Genomic DNA, 13,924 nt, shown 5'->3' with positions numbered 1-13,924 from the left:
TAAGGGTCGTCAAACAGTTCACAAGTTGCACAAGCATTGAGCAAACTCTGTTCAAGCAAATTATGACCGGAGACGAAGTTCTTGCCTTAGTTCATCTCTTTCTCTTGAAGAAGTTGCTGTGTATGTGTACCGTAGGGTTTTGTGACCAAGCATCTTCTTAATCTTCATCGTGTGAATGAACTGAAGAACTTTGTAACCAACAATCTTCTTAGTTGGTGATTAAAGTCATGTGCTGGGATCTGCGCAATTGGTTAGTCACGTACTTGGGAATTGTGAATCAGAAAGGGAAACTGTCACTACAGAAAGCCCAATTGGGTATTGGAGTAAGGGTTCAACTGTAGATTGGTAAGGTACTTGGGATTCCTTTATTTGTAACCGCTTGTTGTGATAATAGTGGAGTTTTGGGAGTGATGACCTGAAAATCACTCGGTGAGGTTTTTGCCGTTAGGTTTTCCCCATTCGTAAACAAATTACTATATTATTTATTTTCCGTTGCTTAGTTAGTTTATTGGTGATTTGTTTGTGCTACCATGGGTTTGCATGATAAATTGATTAATTAATAACTTGGCTAATTAATTAATTAATTTCTATCACAAGGGGTCATTTAGTTTGTGGCCTATCATCTTGGATGATGACATGATTTATTGGCTTTATTTCTACCTTGATTTTAATGTTCATATACTCCTACCTTGGATGTGATGACATGATGCTAGATGTATGCTAGAGTTTATGTTATGCCATGTTAGATGAATGCTAGGTTGGTTTGACATGTATGCTAGATGTATGTTAGGGTTTATGATGTGAGATAAGAGCATGATTAGGGTTTGTGGTGTGATAAGATACAATGATGATATGACATGTATGCTAGATGAATGTTAGGAGATGCCATGATAGATGTATGCTAAGGTTTGTGATGCGATGATAAACATGATAGATGTATGGTTAGGGATGTTTGATGCCATGTTGATTGTTAGATGAATGCTAGTGCGTGTGTGTGTGTGTGAGAGAGAGAGAGAGAGAGAGAGAGAGTATAGATGCAATATTGAGTGTGCCTTTAATAGGGTTAGGACATAAGATACAATGAAGGGAAGCCAACATTGGGGTTGGGCGGTTTTGGGTGCCTAACACCTTCCCAAGACCGTATCTTAACTCCGAACCCATATCTCTGGTAGTAAGATCAAAATGTCATTCCTTGAGAGGATGTTATATATATGGTTTCTAGACCATTGCAAAAACTAGGTAGTGACTCCCAACACTTTTTGTTATGTCCACACCAACCATCTACTTCTTCTTTTAGGCAAAATGCCATATTAGTAAGGCATTTTACCAAAAGAAGCTATGGTTGAAAACCCAAAATAGACTATTTTCCCCTACCACCAAATCATACCTTTTGAACCCCTTGATCGTGAGCCCATTTCTCTTGTATTGGCTGAGTACAAATTGGTGGAGCTTCGGTTATTGTATGCTTTTTCCACTATCCTTTGTCTTTGTTTTCTTTCGTTCCCAGGCTGCTTCTGCCATAATAGACTAGCCTTGTTTCGTTCTATTGCATGTCTCTTTTGCCAGTGCTTATCCTCTACGGAAAAGGGCATGGGTTTTTGGGCTTGCTTTATTTCTTTTCATCCTTTCCTGGGCTTGTGTGTTTACTTGGGATAAGTTCTTGTCAAATCAATTCATTGGGCATTTTCTCTTCTTCTTTCTTATTTCCCCGAGCCTTCATAACCCATTGACTTGAACATTATTCTCCTTTTTTTACCTTTTATGTGCCTATGGGCCTGTTGGCTGTCACTTCCTGCCATGTTGATTCATTGGGCTTTTACCTCTTTTCTTGGACTCTTATAGCCCATTTATTTTACTTTTACCTCTCGTTATGTCCATGGGCCTGCTGGTTGTCACTTCCTGCCATGTTGGCCCATTGGGCTTTTATCTCTTTTCTTGGGCTCTCACATCCCATTTACTTTACTTTTATCTCTCATTATGCCTATGGGCTTGCTAGCTGTCACTTCCTGCCATGTTGGCCCATTTGGTTTTTACCTCTTTTCTTGGGCTCTCGTGGCCCATTTACTTCTATCGTGTTTCTTTTATTCTTTTCCTCCTTTATCTTCCTTCAGTATTGGGCTTTTTTTGCTGTTAGGCCTCTTGTCTAACCAATCCTTATATATTGATTCATAAGTCACAACACTTTGTATTCAATTTTTTATGAATGATGTGCCCCATTTTATAATCCTAGCCATGTCTTGCTTTAATGGCCCAATTCATTTGGATGTGGTGGTGATTTGTTTGTTGCGAAAGTTTTGGAGTTATGTGGTTGAGAAAAAGAGGAATCATGAGGTTCAGAGGTTTAACCTTTTACAATCAATTCTCTTCTTTTCTTTTTATATTTCACCTTTTTAATTCTTTTTTTTTTCCCCTCTAAAATCTTTGGCTACACTTTTTTATTACTCAAAATCTTGATTTATTATTGGATAGATTGTGGTTCAAATGGGTACGCCTAAGGCAAATCTCAAGACTCTGTGAAGTTCAAACATGATGATTAAGGGTTTGAAATTTTATTCTTTTTCCTCTTTCAAAATTTTATTCTAGAAAAGTGATTGCATTCTTGGGTAAGTAAGAGGGAATACAAAAACAATGCTTTAACAAAAATGAACTAAATTTATTTATTATAAAATTTGTCTGTATAATTGTGTTGTTATCAATCTACCACTAGAGTTTGCAATTTTGATGTGTTGGGTTTTTTTTGTAGGAATTATACACAGATAAAAAAAAGTGGTTTACGAAATCCCTTGACAAAGGCAATGACATCAGAATTGGTACGTCCCTTTAAGGTTAGTTTTAATTTTCCCCGTTGTTTAGATTCTACCAAGTGGCACCTTCTATAACTCTTTTATTTAAGCCAATCATCTTTTTTTTTTTTGGTTCCAAGTTATTACACCTTATTCGTTATTTCTCCTCCTCACGCCTCTAAGGGCAATTGTATCAGTGAGTCTAAAATACAAAAAGTGCGACAATTTACACAATATAACATAAAAATCACACACATCAAACCTTGTATAGCTTTGTAAATATCCAAACTAGCTTTGTATTTGATTACTTTAATATTTTTTTTCTCTCTCTCACCCTTGTTAGACTCTCTGTCTCTTCCCCTTGCTCTCTTTATCTCTTCAATGTCCAAAAGATCAAGAAGAAAGAAAGAAAGAAAGAAAGATGAGGATGAAGAAGGAAGGCCACTGCAGCCTAACACCACCCAACCACCACTACCACCCAAAAACAAAACCCAATGAAAAATCCAAGGAAAACCCATTTGGAAATATCGCCGGTTTCCTTAGACAAAAGCAAAATTCCCACCGTTTGGAACCAACACCGGTTTTCTTAGCACTATCTAAGTCTTCTTGTTGTCTCTCGCTTCATTCCCAGCCAATTTGAACACCTAAGATTCACCATATGAACTTTAAATTAATAACAAAAATTAAAATTAATAAAATAAGAGAGAGAGAGAGAGAGAGAGAGAGAGAGAGAGAGAGAGAGAAAGCTTGTCCATGGAGGGTTGGGTGGAGAGATCTGATTTTCAAATTTGAGCCATGGAGGCTAGGTGGAGAGACCTAAGATTTTCATATTTTTGAGAGAGAGAGAGAGAGAGAGAGAGAGAGAGAGAGAGAGTGTGTGTGTGTGTGTGTGTGTGTTTTGACGTGTGTGGTGTAGGTAGAAAAAAAATTATTTAAAGGAAATAGAGTGTATAATAGATGGTCTGATATGGGTATTTTTGCAAAATAATTGTGTAAAATAGAAAAAGTAAGTTTTTATATTAAAATAGAAATAAAATTTTACGCATACTGATGCCTTAATGCTCTAACGTTTAAACTTTCAATTATACCATTAATTCAGCCCTAATATGTCTAACCCTTCAATTGCCCGCCCCTTTCAATATCCAAGTTATATTTTAGGCTGTACCATACTTCCAACTCTGAGTCTTAACAAAAGTCTTTAACAGGTTTTGTAATTTTTTCATCTCTCCTCTTCATTTTGTAATTTGTTTAACATGTCACCAAAATATTCTTTATTACTTCAATGTGCTTTTATGATACAAGCATAAGTAGAGGAAAAAAATATAGCACATTAATAGTTACTAGACTCATCATATGTGCTTCGCACATGTGATGAGGTTTTTTTTTGGGTTTAATGTCATAATTTTTCATTCATCTCAATTTGAGATATTTTTCTCTTCTATCCAATTAAACCACACACATAGTGATTTTTATTTTGGACATAGAAAATACATTCATTAAAATGAAAAAAAAAAAAAAAAAAAGATAGTACAAATAGATGTGAAGAGAAAACAATTCAAACACCAACATAAATAAATAAATAAATCATTAAAAAGAAAAAAGGGAGTACATTAAAAAACACTTTTTTTAATAATTCAAAAATAAAGAAGAAAAGATTTGAAAAAATAAAAACAAAAACCAAAAAAAAAAATGTGAGATTAGAATTTAGAAGAAAGGAAACCGAAAAAGAAGAAGAAGAGAGAAATGTTTAAGTCTTGATAAAGGGGAAAAAAAAGTGAAAACATTGGGCTTAGTGGTCCTATTTTAGAGCCAAAAAAACAAAAAAACTTGTGTCTTTATTTTTATATATAATTTTTATTTTGAGAATCTAATTTATAAATGGATAAAGTAATTTGAAAATCAACAGGAGAGTGATCCTATTTTTTAGGCAATGTTTTAGTGGGAGTTAGAGTTGTGTTTTTATCAGATTGTCTTTTAGTTTTGTCTCTACTTAAACATAAGGGTGTATGGACATTTTTAAATTAAAAAAATGAGGATCCCAAACAGAGGAAGCCCCTTATATACTACAAATAGTAGTGTGGACAAAATTTAGGTACAGTAACTTATGTGTTGTTCCTTAGGTTTTCCTCTTAAAATTTTGCCATGTGGCTGCTTAACTAAAAAATACATTTCTATCCCATAAGAAAAAATCCACATGACAGAATTTTAAGGGAGAAATCTAAGGAACAACACCTAAGTACTGTACCTAAGTCTTGCCCATAGTAGTATAGATAAATATTTTTCCTTTTATGAAATACATTAAATAAATCTGAATTAATGAAATATAATGGTATAATTAAGAGTAATTTAAGAAACAAAAATGATGTGTAAATTTATACTCCACAAATAAAAACATGCCACATGTCCATCTATTTCATTAAATACATGATTTATGCCTTCTATTATTTCAAAATTTTAAAATAAATAAATAAATAACCTATCATATTTAGGAAATTGAAATAATAGGAGGCATAAATTTAACATTTAATAAAATAGATGGACATGCCACATGTGTGTAAATCTTCTATCCAACTCTTCCTACTCCACTATATATTCCACAAATAAAAATATGTCACTTGTTCATCTGTTTTATTAAATGCTAAATTTATGCTTTCTATTGTTTCAATTGCCTAAAATAAATAAATAAATAATAACCCATCATATTTAGGAAATCGAAATAATAAACAGCATAAATTTAGCATTTAATAAAATAGATGTACATTTGGCATGATTTATTTGTGAAGTATATAGTGGAGTAGGAAAAGTGAGACAAAAGATTTGGACTCCTAAAAAAAGGTAACTCAATTTCATGTTATCTAAGCCTTTGCTTAGCTCCATTTACTTCCTCCTTTGTAAAAACAAAAAACAGAAGCCTAAGCAAACAGTGGCTCAAAAAATGGAGGAACAAGCAACAATAATAGTTGGATCAGGCCCTTCAGGGCTTGCCACAGCTGCGTGCCTAAGCCAGCAATCAATCCCTTACATAATTCTTGAGAGAGAAGACTGTATTGCCTCTATATGGAAGAAATATTCCTATGATCGTCTTCACCTCCACCTTGCAAAGCAATTTTGTGAACTCCCTCATATGTCGTTCCCTGCCTTTTATCCCACCTTTGTGCCCAAAAAGATGTTCATACAGTACTTAGATGACTATGTCTCCCATTTCAACATTAGTCCTATGTTCCAAAGAACTGTGGAGTCTGCTGAGTACAATGAAGTTTCCAAGAGATGGATTGTTAGGGCTAGGAATGCAAGTTCAGGAGAGGTGAGATATATAGTGCAAAGTTTTTAGTGGTGGCCACTGGGGAAACAACCAACCCTTATACCCCAGAGGTTGAAGGATTAAACACTTTCCCTGGTGAGGTTCTTCATTCTACTCAGTATAAGTCAGGGAAGGAGTTCAAAAACAAGAATGTTTTGGTTGTTGGGTCTGGGAATTCTGGCGTGGAAATTGCTCTAGACCTTGCAAATCATGGTGCCAAAACTTCCATTATTTTTCGAAGGCCGGTATGAAATTAACCACATTTAACTTAGATTTACTTAAAGAACTGTAACTAAATTTTACACCTCATTATTATATATCTATGCATCATGGTTACAGTTACCAATTATTGGATTATTTTACAGGTTCATTTTCTCTCTAGGGAGATGGTGTACTTGGGCTTAACCATGTTGAAGTATTTTCCGGCTAGCTTGGTGGATTTTTTGATGCTCATGCTTAGCAAGCTGGTTTATGGGGAACTGACCAAGTATGGGATAATAAGGCCTACAGAGGGTCCTTTTTCTATGAAGATCAAGTGTGGCAAGTATCCAGTTGTTGATGTCGGTACGTATAACAAGATCAAGTCAGGAAAAATTCAGGTAAGAATTTTGAGTGAGAAAATGGTTCATATACTTATAAAGTCATATTAATTGTTAAGAGTTGTTGGTATCAGAGCCAAATTTGATCTATACTAAATTTTAAAGTTGGATTAGGTTTAGTTGTTCGATAAGTTCATGAATCTGTAATGAGTTTTAGTTTTAACTAGCCGTAGACCTACACAATGTATGGAAATATATATAAATATTATGTAATGGTAGGCCTCGTCAATGGGCCGGGCCGGGCCGGCCCGACTCGTTTTTACTTGGCCCATGGGTCTAATGGACTGGGCTTAACGGGCTGTTGACTAGTCAATGGGCTGGGTCGGGCCGGGCTGATTGGAAAAACCCTAGCCCATGGCCCTACCCATGGGCAATGCCCATTTGGGGTTTAGCGGGCTGGGCTAGTGAGGTGGGTTTAATGGGCTACCTATGGGCATTTTTAACATGTCTACAAAGGTTATAAAAATTTAACCAAAAAAATTATAATTATATATTATTACAAACTATCAAATTGAACAATTAAATCTACTAAAAAGATTCTATTAAAAAAAAATACTAAGATATACCTCTTAAAAAGGTACTAAAATAAGATTAATTAACTTTAATTGATAAGAATAAATAAGTACATTGAATTAAATATCAACTCTTAAAGGAAATATTTGAAGAATAAAATATCAATTCTTAAAGGAAATATATGAAGAATCAAATATCAACTCATTAAGGAAAGAATTTCTTCCAACCAACGGTAAGCTTTTTTTTTTAAGGAATTTCTTCTATAATTGTAACTTGTAAGGAAAGAATTGGAATTTATCAAATGAAAGAATGACTTTCTTTCCAGAGGCACAGAAGTAGGGCAACAGTCATCTTAGTAACTTTGTTTTAAAAATCAAAACTACTAGACTAATACCAAAATATATATTTATTATGCATATTGTATCACAATCATTCCAAGTATTTAGTGGTTAGGTGTGTGGTATTAAAGTTTTTATAATGTCTAAAGTTCAATCCCTCACCCACCCAACCCCCAAATTATTTTGTTATAAATTTTGGGCAATGAGTTAGGCTAACAGGTCGGACTACTGGGCTGGGCTAACGGGCCGGCCCATCGGGCGCCCATGGGTAAAGAAACCAACCCATAGCCTATCCCATTGGGCTACTGGGCTGCCCACGGGCTTCAATATTACCGGACTGGGCTGCCCATTAGCCTGGTGGGCTAGCGGGCTACTGGGCCAGCCCATGGGTCATGGGCTATTTGATGACCTTTATGTAATGGGGTGTAATATATAAAAAGTAACACTTACTTCAAGTATTGTCAATTTTTGTAAAAGATTTCTGCAAGTATTTTTTTTAAAATCTTTTTATCTCTACAAATATATCATTTTATTTTATTATTATTATTTTTTTTTGTGTTTGATTAATTTTTTTTTAAGGTGAATCATATTCTTCTAACTTCTGTTGTAGTGTGTTATATTTATCTAATATACAACTAAACTTTATAAGTTTCAAATTTATTATTCAAATTTCTCATTTCTTAAGGAATAAAGAGATATAATGATAATCAAAACTCATCACAAAATTACAATGTTATCTTAACCAAAATTAAAATGAAACCAAAGAAATAAAAGATAGACTTTATCATAATTTATTATTCAAACAATTGGTAGGCATATTCAAATTCATAACCATGTAGATTGTGTTTTAATATAAACTCAAATTCCTATTTCCAAAAAAAAAAAAAAAAAAAAAAAAAAAAGTATTAACCTAAACCATAATTCAACTAAAGTTATAAAAGGGAGAGAGTAGACTTTAAGATGGAAAATTAAAAAAACACAATGCCAAAACACTTTTTTTTTTTTTTCAAAAAACATCAACCTTAATCAAAGTTATATAAAAAGAACAAAATTTCAACAAAAGAGAGAGAGAAAGAGAGAGAGTACTCATAGGTTTTTTTGTGGGAAAAATATGGATTGAATGGGAGGAATGATATCAAATTTATACAAATAAAATAGGAAGAAGAAGAGTTAAGTTAAAAGAAAGAGAAAATGATGAAAGAAGTGTAACGATGAAGTAGAGAGTAATGAAGGAGGTAAAGAGGTAAAAAGGAAAGAAAAAGTTAAGTGTAACCATAGGTGTGGACTAATAGGGAGAAGAATTATTTATTTATTTATTTATTTTTGCTAGGAGTAGTGAGAAGAAAAGTTTAAAAAGAAAACAAGAGGTAAAAAATAAGTGGATAATGTACCTCAATGATTGAGTAGCAAAATTTATTATGTTGCGCGCGCGTGTGTATATATATATATATATATATATATAGGGCAAGACTTAGGTATAGTGCTTAGATATTGTTTCTTAGGTTCTCCTCCTAAGATTATGCCATGTAAATTTTTTTCTTATGAGATGAAAGTGTATTTTTTAGTTAAGCAGCTACATGGTTGAATCTTAAGAAGGAAACCTAAAAAACAGCACCTAACGTACTACTGTATCTAAATTTTATCTATATATATAAGGATGAAAATAAAATGACACTTAATGTTGAAAGAAGCTTTCAATATATACAATAGACAATTACAATTTATGATGGTGTGTAGTGCATCACATTTGACCACAAAGAATTAATTTTGCAATAGACAATCAATAAAAATGGAAAACCAAAAAAGTAAAATAAAATAGTGACATGACTATTGATGTGGCTCAACAGGAGTTTAGCAACAACAAATGCTACGCTTCAGCTTTTAGATGTATATATAGATATAGACGAGGGCAAGTTATTAGAGAGTTTTCAATTAATAGATCTAATTTAATGGCATTCTATCCTTGTCTATGATATTAAATCCTATGTCAATTCCTCTACATTCTCATTTTAAGGTAAAGAAATTATAGCTGTATATGTTATGTTAGGTGCTTGAATGAAAAGGACATTTCAATTTATTTTTGGCCGATTGGCTATCTTGTCAAATGCTAAAACATACATGTCATAAACTGCTTTTCTAACTTGGTCCATTAAAAGCAATGAGCTGACTTTAATTATTTTCTGAAATAGTAAATGAGTCTAGAGGTGTGCATGGGTCGGGTTGAGGAAATTTTTTAACTCAACCCATCATGGTGGGTCAAAAAAAATTCAACTCAACCCATCACAAAAGTCCAACCCAACCCAATCCAATCCACATGGGTCGGGTTGAACCTATGGGTTTGACAAATTTTTTATTATTATTATTAAATTAAGTAGAAAAAAATATAAATATTTATATATTAAAAAAACCTAAAGATTAGTATCAATGTAACTCCTTAAAGGCAAACAACACTAATGACTAAACAACAATAGTAATTTACTAGGGTTTATATGAACTAATTGACTTTTATATAGGATAGAAAAAGCTGGTTATTTTAAAAAATTTATTAATTATATAATATTATATATATATATATATTAAATATATGGATGGGTTGGGTTGGGTTTGACGGGTTTGAAATTTTATGACCCAAACCCAACCCGACCCGCTATCAAAATTTTTTTGTAACCCAACCCAACCCACCAAGGCCTAAAAACCAACCCAACCCAGCGGGTTGGGTTAGGTCGGGTCGGTTTTGGCGGATTGGTGGCACACCCCTAAATGAGTCACATGTATTTCATCTTCATGTGTAAATCTTATATTCATTTTCTCTCTTTGATCTCTGCAGTAATGGCTACTGATGATATTTTTTTCCTCCCCAGCTACCAATTAAGAGGAGTATTGTCTTTATTTGATCTAAAACCACTCTCTCTCAAAACACTCAAATCTTTCATTTTCTCTCTTTGATCTCTGCAGTAATGGCTACCAAGAGGAGTATTGTCTTTATTTGATCTAAAATCACTCTCTCTCGAAACACTCAAATCTTTCATGTGTAAATCTTATATAATATACTTTAATCTCTTTTAAGCTCTTGTTTGTTTTTATTTTTCATATGCTTGTTTATTGACTGATCCACACGTTGACAGGTTTTGCCGGCAGAAATACTTCAACTAAAAGGCAATGACATACTTTTTCAAGAATGGCAAGTTACATCCATTTGATGACATTATTTTTTGTACAGGTTTTAAGAGGTCAACAAACTTGTGGTTTAAGGTATTGGTAGATTACTCTCTGTCCTATACTGTTATTATTTTTTATTTTTTATTTTGAGATGTTTTACAATATGATTATATTTGAAAAATTAATTAATATGATATTAATAACTTTTCTAATTTATCATTTATTTTTATTTGAAAGGTTATAACCCTATTTTTGATAGTTTTATTTTAGTTTTAACTAATCGCTAACCCATGCAATACACGGGATAGTAAACAAAATTTATGCACATTCACTTTTATTGGTACAATCATTTGAAAAAAATTCTAACTAATACTCAAATGTAAGAAACACATTGACTTACTATTTAAAGTAGCCTTCTGAAGAATTTACACATATTGTGCAACTAAGCCTTAATTTCTCATCAACGGTTAGAAATATAAACTGCAAATATATAAATAAAGACCATGACTTGAGAAGGACGCATTAAACTTCAATTAGAGTAGTAATGTTACTTTCTCAATCTTTGCTCGGTTGTAATAATAATATAGATGAAATTCAAAACATGGAAAGAAAATAAAAATTACAACAATTAATTTCATTATCTTTCATGCTATACTTTGTAATTGTGCGGAATTAAGTCAACTCAATTTAAGTAGTTGTAATAAAATTGGCTTCTACTATTCTCTATTCTATAGAGATATGAACATATTGGATTTCTCAAACAATTACCGGTATTGTAATAAAATGATTTATTATTGAAAATAAGAAACAATTAAGCTCATCCCTTAAAGATTTACCTCTTGTACTTGGTAATTTCCATTCAAACTTTAAAATAGATTATTTGCCTTACCTAGATGTTTTCCTTGTGGTGAGGACAAATAAAATGAGACAGGTGCTGCATGACCTTCAAAGCAAAAAAGTTTTCTTTTAGTCAAAAACAAAACTCGTCAAGAGGAGTAAGAGAGAAAGAAATTACTCAATGAAAAACCATGGCGAATGGTGAATGGAGAAAAGATTTTTGAACTTCCAAAGCTCCACACAAATTTTAGCCATAGGTGCGAAATACCAAGTTAAGAAATATAAATATTGATCTACAGGTGCAATTTTTAAATAGAAAATAGCAATTTCATGAACAAAAACCCTAGTAACCAAATAGAAAAACTATAACCTTGATTTGATTTCTCATTTATCAATGATGGTGACTGGAGAATAAGTTGATTTAGTCCATAAGAGTGGCCCTGAGTAATTGCCGATGGCAAGTGCCAAAGATAGTAAGTAAATCAAATCAAAGAAGGAGAGAGTATAAATTATTTCACAAAATCAAAGATCTCTTTACATCCCATAAAATTTAAAATAAAGAAAATCTCTTTATAGCTTAAGAAACACAACATGATAAAATTAAAGAGAGAATTTTCGGAGGACAAAATATTATAGATAATTTAAAAGAATTTTGGTTTAATTCCTAAATACCGCAACTCCATAAAATTCATACTAATTATAATATTTTATAATAGTGCAGTTAGAATTTTGGTTTAATTCTTGAACACTGAATTGGAAATTGATTATATGAGTATTCAATGGTGAATAAAGTACTATGTATTAATTAATATATAAACAAAACTAACCTTACAAAAGCTGAACTTTATAAGCTAAAATCTATACCGTGCGTTGTAGATCTTGAATGCTATACCGTGCGTTTAGGGCTTCCTACGTCTGGAGAGAGAGAGTTTGCAGAAACCATGACTTTGTATTTCTTAACTTAAGAGAGGGGTAAGGTTACTAGGGTTTTGAGGAGTTATAATGTTTTTTATTTTTATTTTTATTTTTTTTAAATATTGTGCTGACGTGGAAAATTGTGGTGCCAGCAGAGGTTTCGATTTTATATATATATATATATATATATATAGATTAAGGGATAGTTTTGGAAACCTATATCCATTAATTTGAAAGATAATAAACAATTGATCTTTTTTTTTGGTTGCTAAAAATAAATAAATAATTGTTGTTCCTTATAAAGTTGAATTTTCTAAAAATCATTTATAATATGGAACTAGGAGAGTATCCTACTGTAATATAGGAGGTGATGAAGTTGTCCAATTTTGTCTTGAAAAAATATAATACAGAATTTTTATTTTTTAGTGAAGGAAATAAGTTCTTCATCCTTTTTAAATTATTCTTTAATGTGTGTTTGGTAGGGTGTAAAATATGGTTTAAACTTTAATTTAACTTATTGGTTTATTTGCCTTATTAAGTATAATTTTTTAAAGTTTCTTTTTTATTCTTCTTCTTAAATACATCTTATTCAAATTCCACTTATTAATATGAGCCCCACAAACAATAACTCCACTTTTAAAAATAAAACTACAAATTTTTAGTCATACCAAATAGATACCATATATTAGAGCTATAATTTATTATTATTATTATTATTATTATCATCAAAACTAGTAATTATTTTATTATTATGAGCAGGGGGATGGATATTTTTTGAGTGAGGATGGACTTTCAAAACCTATTTATCCTAATCACTGGAAGGGAAAGAATAGCTTATACTATGTTGGACTATCTAGAAAAGGGTTATATGGAAGTAGCATTGATTCTCAAAACATAGCTAATGATATCAAGTTCATTATGTAAATCTCAAAGAGAGAGAGAGAGAGAGAGAGAAAAAAGGAGAGAGGCTAGTGTTGTGATATAATCTTATTTTGTTTATTTCTTTCATGGAGCATGAGTGTTGTGAGCAAGTGAAACTTGTAAAGGAATTTTTACAAGCACTTAATAATTTAAAAAAGAGAAACAATAAAGAGAAGTCTAAACTTAATTATGTGATCAGTCAAAAGCTATGTAAATTTTGGTTTTTTGTTCTCATCCCTTTAGGTTTGCCATATTCTTGGCCGCTAAATTGCATCTTGGGCTTGCTCTTGCACTGAGTAAAGAACCATGCATGGACATCTCCTCCCTCCCTTTTTGGGTGTTTTTGTTTTCTGGGGTAGATGTTGAGGTCCCCCCCTCTAGGTTGTCTCTTTCCTTTTGAATTAATAAACATATTTGTGCGCGCCAAAAATGAGACTAATGGGCTGGGCCTCACAATCTATTTGTGATGTGGACTTTGGATTTCCTAGCTTGGGTAGTTCCCAACACAGAGACCCAACGTAGCAACTTCTCCTGAGGTGTTCCCCTACCCCCCACTGC

The 13,924-nt window shown here is 32.5% G+C and overlaps 1 pseudogene; it reads left to right on the top strand.

The window, feature by feature from the left end:
• Positions 1-5,718: 5,718 nt before the first annotated feature.
• On the top strand, positions 5,719-13,369 carry LOC115970010 (annotated as a pseudogene).
• The last annotated feature ends 555 nt before the right edge of the window (positions 13,370-13,924 follow it).

The sequence above is a fragment of the Quercus lobata genome, chromosome 12 (assembly GCF_001633185.2).
Source record: "Quercus lobata isolate SW786 chromosome 12, ValleyOak3.0 Primary Assembly, whole genome shotgun sequence".
Taxonomy (NCBI): domain Eukaryota; kingdom Viridiplantae; phylum Streptophyta; class Magnoliopsida; order Fagales; family Fagaceae; genus Quercus; species Quercus lobata.
The sequence above is the reverse complement of the archived record's forward strand: the minus strand, read 5'-3'. Positions and strand labels throughout refer to the sequence as shown.